Genomic DNA, 12774 nt, shown 5'->3' with positions numbered 1-12774 from the left:
GTTACCCACAGCTGTTTTTTTTTTCTCTCTCATTTTTTTTGGTTTTCTGTTGTCAGTTTTTTTTTTTTTCGATGGTCAAAAAGTCCAGAAATTTAATATGCTTAACGCAGGATGCAGACAAAAAAATAAGTATCATACGGGTGAGATGGGGCGGAGAGGTACGGGAGACTATAAGCTACAAACCAGGAGCGGGTGCGGTTTGACCTAAAACGAAAAAATGATGAAATTCTCCTCAAGCTTCTGTGCTTCTTCTCCTCTTCTTGGTGTGGTTGTTGTTGTGGCTTTTTTTGCGGTTGAAGAATCATTTTAAAGTGCATAAATATCATGAGTTTTTTTTTTTTTTGCTTTCTTGTTTTGTTAAAACGGTAAATGATCTCTGCCAAGTTAGTCAGATTTCAACGACAGCCAAGACGCTGTGTAGTAGCAAGGGGTTAACCAAGAAGCAGCGGTTCTTGTGGGTGATGAAATAACTTGATTGCCTCTTGTGGTCAGTCTGTGGGGAAGAGACCCGCAGAAAGAGGGCGGCAGAAGAGGATGCTAACTAACGGCTTATTCTTGTGAAATTTATGTCAGATGGCCCCCATTTTTCCCTTTTTTTTCTTTTTTTGATAAATGTCTGATGATTTAATTAATATCATTTCTTCGTATGCAGTTTTCTCTCCTTCTCTCTGTCAATTTCAATTAAACTTAATTTTAACCAATTTCACTTTTGGTAAACCTCAATGAAGTCTCGCTGAGTCATCAAGAGATTACCCCAAAAAATGCATCTACACGCATCAAATGCTCAATCAAAAATTTCCAATCTTTTACATCGATTACACCCACAAATCTTTAAGCCATAGAAAAATGTCTTGAGGCTACATTTTCAATTCAATTTTCAGAGTTTTTTTTTTTTTTTTTTTTGGGCCTGTCTGTCGATTGAAACAAACCTAATTAGGCGTCTCTGCTTTGCAATTGTTGGTGGGCAGCTAGTGCAAGTTACCGCCCCTCCTCGCCCCCTGGAAATCTTTCCTTGGTTATGTAACGTACGTACAAGCAAACGAACTTGGGCCTGACACTGCACTTTGTGGCTAATACCAATTTACTCAAAAGCAGCTACAGCAACAGCAAGTGCCTAGAAAATATGTAAAAAAGAAGAAAAAAAAAAAAAAAAAACCTAGAGACAGCAAAAAAAAATGTCAAATGGCACAAAAAAAAGTGTGGGGGCTACGCCTAATGATGATTTAATAGATCTACAGTGTATATACATATATCTGAATATATTTTTAGCCTCCTGTATATGGAAATCTGTTGAGTATTTTAGCCAAGCTTGCAAAATTTAAGCAGAAGTTCATTTTACCCTTAAGACTTTAGGACTAAACTTTTAATGTTCTCATTTTCTACTTTATATATTGACCAATTACTAAATGGGAGAACAAAATTAAAAACAAACACAGCATTTCGAACATTGTTTTAGCAGAAATAACTTGGAAGAGTCTCTTTACAGATAATTATTTTTATAATTGATTCAAAGAAGACTAAAAAAAGACTTCCTTATGCTCAAAACATGATTTATTTAAATTAACACCCTGCAGACACTTTAAAGTGTTAGAGGACCAACTAAAAGTTGTTATAGACAAATTAATAAATTTGGTCTTCAACTATTTCTATATGTACGTATGTATGTAAGTCGTCTAATTCAAAATTCTTGTACTCGTTCAGCTTACTCAAGGTCCACATGCTTCTTTTGTATTCCTCATTCAACAAGCTACCATAAAAAGATTTCAAACAGGTTGAACTTTTCGAGAGAGCGAGATAAAAAAAAATGAAAGAGGAAAACGAAACGAAAAACTTACTTGGCATTGCACATTTGGTGCACATATCTGCCGGTTTCTCTTTATGGCCAAGACAAGTTCTTGGACAAAAAAAACAAAACAACAACAACAAGACAAGATACATAATATGAATAGGTACATATAGTTTAATACCAATGTAAAGTATATGTATATAGCACATCGACTACACTTGGTAGAGAAAATTTATAAGAAATTTTACTGTGAATTTTCTGTAAGCATTATGCATTCAATCAACTTCATCCTACTAGTCTAAAGTGAATGGTTGTGATACGGTAGTAAGGATTTGGTAAAGAGTTTTTAGTGTGGTTGGGGGCGGGGTGGAGTAGATGGTAGATGGATCCAACGAAGCGTGCCACATAAGGTAACATGCAATGTCTGAGCTGGTTAAGTAAAAAGTAATTTCAAGTCGAATTGTAGTCATTATTATTATTAAGATTGCCCACATAATAAATGATGTAAAAAGTGGGCGGACAGTAGCACAAAAAACAACCCAGAAGAAGGGGGAGGAGAGTACCTACAAGTGGGTGGAAAGTGTTTTTAGAGCATGCCACAAACCTTAGTCCAAAAACTTTGACTATAATTACATTTTCTTTTAACAAATAAAGTTAGAAGTTAATTTGGCCTAATCAAAGATTCATCTCCTCCCAACTTTCTGGTTTATGTCTAGACTTTCAATGTCAAACACTTTGTCAGTTGTAAGGTGTTAGTTAAATAATTATATGAGAGAAAATGCAAAACACTTAATTACATATACACAGTGAGTGGCTAAGAATCTTATGACAAAAGTGTAAGTGATAATTAGAGGGGAAAATAGAGGAGAAGGCAAGTGAGATAGAGTAGAGAAACAAATGTTGGATGATTAAAATTTAATTACTAGCTTTTAAAGTAACATTTTTGCGCGATTTCACTTTTTGTTGAGTTTTCTATTAACAAAAGTTTTGTTGCCTTGCCATTTTAGACTTGACCCACTTGTGAATATGAATATATATGAACATATATATCTAAAGAACGATAATTATAAATTGAAGATAGAAATAGAAAGAGAGAGAGAGACAGTCACTTTAACGCCCTCATGCGTGTATCTCAAGATGACGATGACGAACAAATGCGACCAAGACCCAAATAATTTGTATGACAAAAGGAAAACATTTCATTTTTGCCGCTAAACTTGGACTAGAGTATTGAGTGTCTTTTTTTTTTGCATGGTGAATGGTCTCAATTACAAAGGTCTTGGGCGACAATTAAACGCACATTTCATGTGTTATTTTTTGCCGAATGACCTCAAACACGCAAATCTTTTAAACAATTAGTTCGATCCACCCACAAACAGATGACAGACGACAACCAAAAACCAACTATGTCTGTGAAAAGCAGCAGCTGCTGAAGGTCTTCCACCACCATGATCGTCAAAAACAATAATCGAAAAATCAGATATCATATCATGACAATTTGTCTTTTGATTTTTTGTCTCAGTCTCTTTTTGTGTGTGGGTAGTCAAAGAAAAACCTCAAGCTTGGGAAAAATCCAATAAAATAAAGAGAGACAGAGAAATATATTCAAAGCTGTTTTGTCATTTTGTGTTAATTAAATAATTTTGTATAATTTTTAATTTAAAATATTTTTAGTGTGTCTGTCTCTGTGTGTGTGTAACATTGTTCTTCTTTCTATGATCAATTTCAATTGAAGTTGTCAAGCTAGGCCTATTTACCAAGTATATACCAGACGAATGACATGGAAACTGACGTAGGCGCTTTGAATTTCGGAAGGTTAAAAATATGAAGATAGATAAAACATACAATACAACAACATAGACATAGAAGTTGACAAGGTCACAAATCTGAATTGATTGATGAAGATGAAGAAGCCAAAATTTTCTATGATTTTTTGTCAGCTTTAGACATTTTCAAGTGTTTCAATGTTTTAAGGGATTACAATCTTGTAATGAAATATAGCAGATTGACAACTACTTAGATTTTAGAAAAAAATAACTTTTTTCCTTTCCTCCTATTACCAACACTCAAAAATTTCTAGAGCTATCTTCAGTTATGGTTCCTCATTTCTTAGAGAGTATCTAAAGAAGTTGTAAAAAGCTCCATTGTAAACATTGTAGGCAAGATGTTCTGCAAATAAAGGAACTCTGAACTTTAAACTTCATTTTGTTTTCCTTAACATTCTCTTTCGATTCCAATTTTTTGAAATTTGTCATCAAAAAGGACAAATTGAGACTTGATCGCTTTTTTGGAATATTTTACTACTGCAGGGGGATTCAATTGATCCTGTGATGGTTACATAATTTAACTTGTTTCCGTTTAACGTTTTGCTAGAGATTCCGCACTAAATTTTAAGTAAAATTCCATTGTATTGTGTTTTAATCATTCATAAGTTAGTCATTCATATCTAAATATTGCCACCAAACAAGCTTAATCAGACAAACCGAATTCCATTGCATACAACTAAGAAGAATTGGGGACTTTTTTATTTCAAGATTGTGAGTTATGTGAATTTTCATTTAACGACTTTAGTTTTTAATAAAAATAATTTTCCCTAGAAATAAGTAATAACAAGTTTACTCTTAGTAGAGCTTACCCAGGCTTAATTTCATAATTAAACTACTTGTTCTTCACTCACCGAAACTGCAAAAAGAAAATAAAAAGAAAATTAGTTTAATAAACACATTATTATACCCTTGCAGAGGGTATTATAAAATTGGTCAGATGTTTGTAACGCACAGAAGGAGACGTTTCCGACCCCATAAAGTATATATATTCTTGATCAGCATGAGAAGCTAAGTCGATATAGCCATGTCCGTCTGTCCGTCTGTCCGTCTGTCCGTCGGTGCGTACGCGTTTTACTCAGCCATCTTAAGAGCTATCGGGATGAAATTTTTTTTGGGAGCTTTTTTTTTACCCGGGTGAGATAAAGTATGAAAATCTTTGGGATCGGACTACTATATCATATAGCTCTGGAACAAAAATTTTTGCAAAAATTGGAGTATCCCCATGAAATTTACCAATATAATAGAATTTGATATAAAATCTCAGATCCCAAAATTTGACCCTGATCGGATAAATAGAACACAAGTTACAGTCTATATAAATCGGTTCAATCGCTGCCGGCAGCTCTGCTTGCTGCCTACTACGTCACCATCTGTTAACAGAGCACATGCATACACACACAGACGCAACGCTACATAAACTGTATGTGTATGCGTGCGTTGCTTTGCTTAGGGAATGAGGGAAGAAGAAGAACAAATTGTACATAGTATGAAGAGTAAAATTGTTTTGTTTGTATATTAATGAATTGAGTTGCAGAAAAGAAATTTTGAACATGTGAAATTATTATTGTCAAGGACTGCAAGGGTATATAAACTTCGGCATAGCCGAATTTAACTTCTTTGATATTTTTTTATGAAAAACAATTTGATTGTGGGATTATTGAATATTTAACTAAATTTCAGTGTTGTGACTACTTTAATTGCAATTTATCAGATTAATTTTTGTTATTCGTTAAGCATTTATCTTCTTTTAGATTTTAGATTAGAATATATGTTTAACAAAATGTTTATGTTAATGACATTTTGTTTAATTAGCATTTCCAGTTTGAAGTTTAAGTATATTTTTTTCCACCCAAAAGAAGTTTTTATCATGTTCTGACTAATTAAGTGAAGCACTTATTGACTAATTTCTATGTTATCTGTCGACGATAAAAGAAAAACTTGGTTGAATTATATATTTCCCGCATTTTAGCTAAATAAATAAATAAGCTGAGCGGTTTCACAATTAGTTTTGGACGTGATCGAGAGAAGCCTTAGAAATGCGGCAAATACAATATTTGCAATCAGGCCAACACTTGCTGATCGTTTGTTTACTATAGTTTATACTATGAAATTATCGGACGATTGTGACGCACTTGATGCCACAATATACATACAAACATATACGTATATATTTCTATATACAAAGTTAATGCTAAAATTAACATGGCATTCGCAGATCATAAATTAAACGCTTGACAACTGATTATTATGATTTTGTTTGTCTGTATCTTTTGTAAAGCAATTTGCGTATCAATCAGCTGAGCTCCTAAGCACCTGTCTCTACATCTCTCTCTCTCTTTCTATCTCTCTCTCAATCTACTCGTTGGGTTTTTTCGTTAGAGATTCATTCGCCATTTCATGAGAATCATAAAGTTTGTCATCAAAAAATTCAGAGGAACCTCTTCAAAAATTTCGCATCGGTGACGTATTAAATCAGTAATCACTAATCAGTAATTCAGTTTATTATGATTGGCTTTCTGTTGATAAGATTCTGCCACTTTGGCAACCAATTTGTAGTTTTTATGCCCTGTAATCCAGAAAAAAGGTTCAACAAACGAGTATATCACGAGTATATCAGCACAGGAGATTCCCAGCCTCTAAGTTAGAAGTTTAAGTTTGTAACCTAGTCTCAGAAGAATAGGAAAAATAAGGGATATTTTACATCTAGGTTAATATTTCCATATCCATAAGCAATTTGCTCTTCCTTTTAATGATCTCGAAACCTAAACCTAATTCAATATTCCTTAAAGTAATACAAATTTCACTAATTAGAGATTTCAGTGTTGGCAAGTGTAAAACGACGGATAAATCGGCTAAATCAGCCGAAAACAGCTACTTTTAGCTGTAGTTTAAATATTCTTTTTCTTAATTACACAAAAACTAGGCAATAAATCATTAGTACGATCCTATATATATACATAGGGTAAAACAAAGTCGTTGCCACCTTTAATCAATGTCGTTCTTCTTGTCATTCTTGTCTATCAATATTATTACCGCCAATAAAAGTGTTTTTGAAACTTTTATTAACAGAACTTTGGCCCACAGTTGTTTAATTGAGCTGATAATACAGTAGAGTAAAAAAAAAAAAAAAAAAGGGGGCGCGGTTAGTCATGGTAATTATGATAATGTTGAGTGTCGAAAAATGTTAAAACAGAATCAAGCACTTGAACTTCAAGTGGACTCCTCTCCTAAACATTCTAATCAAGTTTTTGGTAAGTACTAGTCCATTGAACTTAAATTCTTTGGGTAGGTCTGAAAATATGAAATTTTAATTTTCTTTTGCTTGATTTTCTAACAAGTTTTTCTTCTCTTTCATTTTTGGCACTTTGTTTTTGGTGTTTTTTTTTATGACCACATTTCATGCAAATTTTATTTGTTGCTTTTTATAGTTTTTTTTTTTTTTTTGTGTTTTTTGTTCAAGATCCCCTCGAGGCTTGCCCATTGGCTGGGCTATGAGGGGGGTCACCTAACGGCACTTTCGTTGACTATTTATTTTGTTTTAGCCAGAAAACTTACTCCACTTCTCCTTAAGTCGAGGCCAGCAACTTTTGCGCACTTCACAAACCAAAAAAAAAAAAAACATAAGAAAACTACAAAAAGAAATAAATACTTATGTATAATAACAATTTTAGGACCGTTAGAGTTCGAGTTCGAGTTTTTTTTTTTTAAGGGGGTTCCAAAATATGGGTTAAAAGCAGCAGCCTAGAGGAACAAAGAGTGAGAGAGGGAGGGCGACTGACTCATATGCAAATGGAAAAAGTCATAAAAAATACTCTCAAACCAACACACATACACCTGAGGGCATCTTCCCCTACGTCATATAATTGTGTCACCATAAGTATGTGGAATGGTTTTTCAGAATTTCATCTACCTGACATCACATGAAAATTTGCATAAAATGATGAGGAGTTCCGTAGCACTCAGACTTTTGTAGTCCTCCTTGTTTTTATACCCTTGCAAGAGGTATTATAAAATTGTGAATGACTTGCTGATAGAAGTCTCTATAGGGCATCAAAACTTCGTTGCACTAAAAACGAGCCGTTTTGTTTTTCGTTGGAATTTAAATGTAAATATTTATAAATATTTAATGAAACTTGAGTTTCATCAAAAGGAATTCCATACAAATTTTATTTGCACGAGTTTTCTAAATGTGTCAGGCACTCGCTTCTTTTTCATTACAAAATAAGAACATTCTAAGAAAACTTTTAATAACAATTACCAAAAAAAAAAAGTAAACAAATTGAATTTTATTCTTATTAAGTTAATAGTGCAATATCTCTTAAAAAAAAAAAACCAATTTAACTTTTCTGTTCGTCAATCAAAATTTGTTCAGTTAGTTTTGACCTTGTTTAATCTACCAGCATTTGGCCCAGGGCGTCCAGTTTTGAAACTCTTTGTGTGGAAGAACTCCACGATTTTTCAAATGAAATGGAAAGTTAACAATAGTTTAAAGCAAACACAAAAACGTGTTGCAAATTGTAAGCATCTGGCAAAAGATTAATAACACACAAAAACACAGAAGAAATATTTTTAAGACAAACCAAACGTTGATTAGGTTACCCTAAGGGTATAAGCCAGAGATATATACATTTCTATCAGATACACGAGTTTTGACGCTCGCTAAATTTCACTGCACTAGAATGACATGAGTTTTTATTTTTTTTCCCTGTCAATCTTTATTTAGTCAATTTCCCAGAGTCGAGAGAAAAAAAACTAAGCAAACTCATTAGCTCTATGGAAACGATTATAAATTAGACTTGTTTCGTCTTTGATTTTTTGAGTTTTTTGCTTTGTTTTGATCAAGCCAAAAAAAGTTTCACCCGCTTGTTTTTTGGTGCTTTTTCTCTCTTTCGTTTGCTTTGATTGTTTTTAAATATGTTGACTTTGGATAGAAGCAACAAAAAGTTAAGAAAGAGAAAGATTATAAAAAGCACACGATATTAGAATTGGAATAAAAAAGAAAACTTAGTTCGACCGAAAGATTCTCTTTTTCGAATATTACATTCTTATTAAAGTATTAAAATAGAGAAGTACGTAGGATATATGTTGATAAGGATGAACTTTCAATGGGATATTCCATTTGATAATAATTTCTAAAAAATATTGTAAATGCCTATTAGAACCTGTTTCGATTATGTTTACGAGGTATACAAAAACATTAAGCAAATGCCAAAAATTCAAGGAAAATCGATTTTTAGGTCTTTGCTTCAAAGATTCTTAATGCTTACAGATCAAAGACCACAAAAATTAAATCAAAATTTTGATGGTCCATAGAGCAACACGTAAAATTAACTTTAATCTTATCAGTTTGCCAGTGTCCCTCTCTCTCCGTCTCTCCTTCTATCTCTCTCCCACCCCATGCCTTGTTGAAAACAAAAAATTATTAATGAATATTCTCAACTGCCGGCTTTTTTATGTTTGTTTATAAACAAAATGCTAAACAATTTGTAAAAACAACAGCAAAAACAAAAGCGAACCAACGAAATAAAACAAATTTTGTGATATAATACACGTAATTATTTTGTATATACAATGTTTTATAGTCCGAATATATAATACATGTATTTGTTTAAAGTGTCATTGTACCCCAGTAGCAACAAATTGCCATACAATTAATTGTGATTATTATAAAAGCAAAAAACAACAACAAAAAATCAGCTGAGATTGTTGATAAGCAGCATTACAAGCCACAAAAAAAAGAGTATACAATTTCAAAAAGGAACAAAAACAAAAAACAGATGTTCACACAAATCGTAAGGAAATATGAGTCCAAAACTTCCGACTAAAATCATTATGTACCCAAAAAAAACCAACACTTGTTTAATTATTTATCTAAGCAAAAGCATGAATTAAACCATTTATTCTAAAGAAATATTAACAGTTTGTTTACTTTTTCAATAGTTTATAAAAAATATGAATCGAAACACTTTTTCTTGGGAAATTTTTAACGAACTTTTTTTTTTTGCTGAATGAAAAGTTCTTTGAAATTAATTTCGTTCCACAAAAAATGCTGCCATAGAGTAATGCAAAGTTTTTAATTAAGACTTTAGCAATTACGAAAATTTGTATTATTATAAAAACCAGAAATAACAACAATAAAATAACTCCTTAATAAAAAAAAAAAAATAATAATAATTTGCGATTTTTATTAAAATTAAAAAAACGAATAAAATTTATTTTCTGAATATTATTTGTAGTTTTTATTATAAAATTAAAAAATATATTAATTTCTTTTAATTGAAAAAATTTAAATAATTGTTTTTTGGGAGTCCCTAATAATTTTTGATAAAAAAAAGAATTACCCTTTCTTAATAGCAATAACAGGGAACATTTTTTCTGACTATTTTTATTATTTACTTTAATAATATTTTATATTTTCGACTTAAACAACTCTCCACTTAAAGAAAAATAGAAAAAACTCCACAAAGAACTGAAATATTTGCAATATTTACTCCTTTGAAATTTGATTTTGTTGAATTGACAACGAAAACTCGTAAACAAACACTCGTAAAAAGTTCTTTTAGATTTTCGAATATTAAACTCCATTTCCATTCACATATTTCGATGTTGTAAGGCCAAAAAGGAACTTCAATATGAAATTTTTTTGTTATCAATATTTCCGCACTCAAATTCGTCCCTGTAACGCACACTCACAATTTGAGTGGCAAAGGACATGTTTCTGAGGAAGTCCTGCAAGTCGTGCTCACACACGCACACACAAACAAACACTTTGAAAGGAAGCTGCACAACTCTCTGCTGCTCTCCTCACTGTTAAAAACTCTCTCTCTTTCTCTCTGTTTATCTCCCATCTCTGTTTAACATTTGCTCTCTCGCATGGAGTGACAACTAAAAACCATAAAAAAAAACTTCATTTTTGGAGTCTGTACATAGAAAATCTCTCACATACAAAATTGTTGCTGTTGCTTTTGCTGTTGTTGTTGCCTTCATTTATGAATGCATGGAGTTAGTGGGGGGGCAGGGGTGGGGGAAGCTTGAGTGGGAGAAGAGACACTGCAAAATCTTTTGAATATAACGTGTGTATACCGTTTTTTTTGCATGTGTGTATGTGTGTGTGTTTTTTTTACCTATTTGGATGGACCGGGATTTCCTTCTTCTTCTCGTATGTCTGATGCTTTCTGCTTCTTCTTTTTCGTCTGATTGGTTTTCTCAATATTAAAATTTTATTGCACACCAAATCACGTAAATTTTTACTGTTAAACACTTTAGTAAACTCCAAAATTGTAATACTAATTATTATAAATTTCTCTCTTTTTGCCTTTTGTTGCTGATTTGAATTATTTGTATTTCCTTTATTTTCAGCGTTTCATTCAAAAAATTTCTTTGCGCGTCGCTTGTTGTATTTGTTTAACCGTTAAACGACAAATTTTCACTTTCAATTTTTTTTTTTTTTGTTTTCGTTTTGAATTTTCGGTGTATACCGCGTTTTGGCTTTTGATACGTATTTTATATTTTTTCTTTGATGACTTTTCTTTCGAAAAAATATCAACAAAAACCTTTTGATTCGATGTGTGTGTGTGCGTGAAGTGTTTTGGGACAATATAGTTGAAAGGAAAACCCGTAGAGGGAACGAGACTTCTCGGTCGTCCGCTCGCACAACCGCTCAGCGCGAAAAAATCTTTTGAACTCCGCCCGCACAACCTTCCAATTTGAAATCAAAATCAACAATAAAAAAAAAAAAAAACCGAAACACACAAAGCCAACCGAACTTCGGTCGGTCGAGCGACGGTCCTCTGTTAACCCTCTGTCTCTCTCTCTCTTCTCTCAAATGCAACAACAACCACAAGGCGCGAACTGAAATGTTAAATCGACTGTTGTCGCTCTGCTAATAACGAGAAATAACAAGCAGCTGCATGAACAAAATACAACAAAACCAGAAACAGAAACGCAAGCGCACAAAGCAAAAGAGAGAGAGAGAGAGTAAGCGAAACAATAACATGCTGTGAGAAGAGTGTGTGTGGGGAAGAGGAGTGAGTAAAAACAAATGTAAATACAATCCGCAGAGATGCCCATTTAGCCATTTTTTTTATTAAAACCATTCAACAGTTCACACAAATTTCAACTTGACTTAATTGACCTAATGCCGGCTCAAACCCAGTTTTGATTAACTTCAAAATGATCGAAATCTAGAGAAACAACAACTTTATATACTTACATTTAAATAACACTTACTTTTTAATTAAAAATACGTTAATACTGGACAACATTTGCCATACCATTTCTTCAACGCTAAAAGTGTTTGGGAATTACAACTACATAAAGCAAAACAAGAACGGAAAAGCTCGCAACTGAAGATTCCAGCTTTTTAATGAGCGTTTCTTGGGCGCCATCACGATAATTCTTGGGCACGTCCGATAATTTGGTTATGGTATATTGTACCATATTCAAAAACGATGGTTAGATGGTGTTTCCGTTTTTAGTGTCTGTGTGAGTTAGGATCTTTTTGAAGTTTACATAAACTGGGCTTATATCTGAAGTTAGTAAGAGTTTAAATTACTTGGGCTAACTGTTAAGAAACTATCCCCAACGCGTAGGCGAATCTAGAAGATAGAAATGAGCAGTAAGCAGTCCTAACATTCCATTTTCATAAACATATAAACAATCTTTTGTAAATTCTGTGGATTAAAAGACTTAAGAAATTTATTCGGCATATAAAAAGTTAGAATAATGAATACTCTTTATCCCTTTGGATGCTTTCCCCCATTTCACAGTCCTATATCCCCACCATTCATCTCTCGATTTTAAGTAGATAAAAGGTTTTATTTTTTAAACTTTTAGTCCTAAATACATAGTTGTTTTATGATCTGTTTTATTCTAAAAACTAAAGCCAACTCATTGAAACTTTTGATTTTCTTAAAATGGCTTTTTGATTTTGTCAACTTAAGTTTTTCTAAGTAAAAAAGGTTTCTATTTTCATCAAATAAAGCTGGTTTGACTCTACTAAAATTATAAACAAATTCTTCAGTGCATCAGGAATACGAAAAACTACCTAACTTAAAGGTGTCGAAGCAGCTGCTTAGGTGGAAGTACCCATAAAACAGCCAGAAATAGAAACAAAGTTTACCATATATTTAGAGTACCTGGATTTTACAATGTTATACCTGT

The 12774-nt window shown here is 32.6% G+C and overlaps 1 protein-coding gene across 1 annotated transcript in view; it reads right to left on the bottom strand.

Annotated features, from left to right (window-relative positions):
* Dyrk2 (Dual-specificity tyrosine phosphorylation-regulated kinase 2) overlaps positions 1-11319 on the bottom strand; it is a 60633-nt gene extending 49314 nt beyond the window's left edge. Inside the window, exon 1 of the mRNA XM_068294171.1 lies at positions 10737-11319. The gene's annotated coding sequence lies outside the window, so the exon portion shown is untranslated. The remainder of the gene's footprint in view (positions 1-10736) is intronic.
* Between the last annotated feature and the right edge of the window lie 1455 nt (positions 11320-12774).

This window comes from Drosophila tropicalis, unplaced genomic scaffold (genome assembly GCF_018151085.1).
Source record: "Drosophila tropicalis isolate 14030-0801.00 unplaced genomic scaffold, ASM1815108v1 contig_845, whole genome shotgun sequence".
NCBI lineage: Eukaryota > Metazoa > Arthropoda > Insecta > Diptera > Drosophilidae > Drosophila > Drosophila tropicalis.
This window is presented reverse-complemented; position numbering and strand designations above follow the sequence as displayed.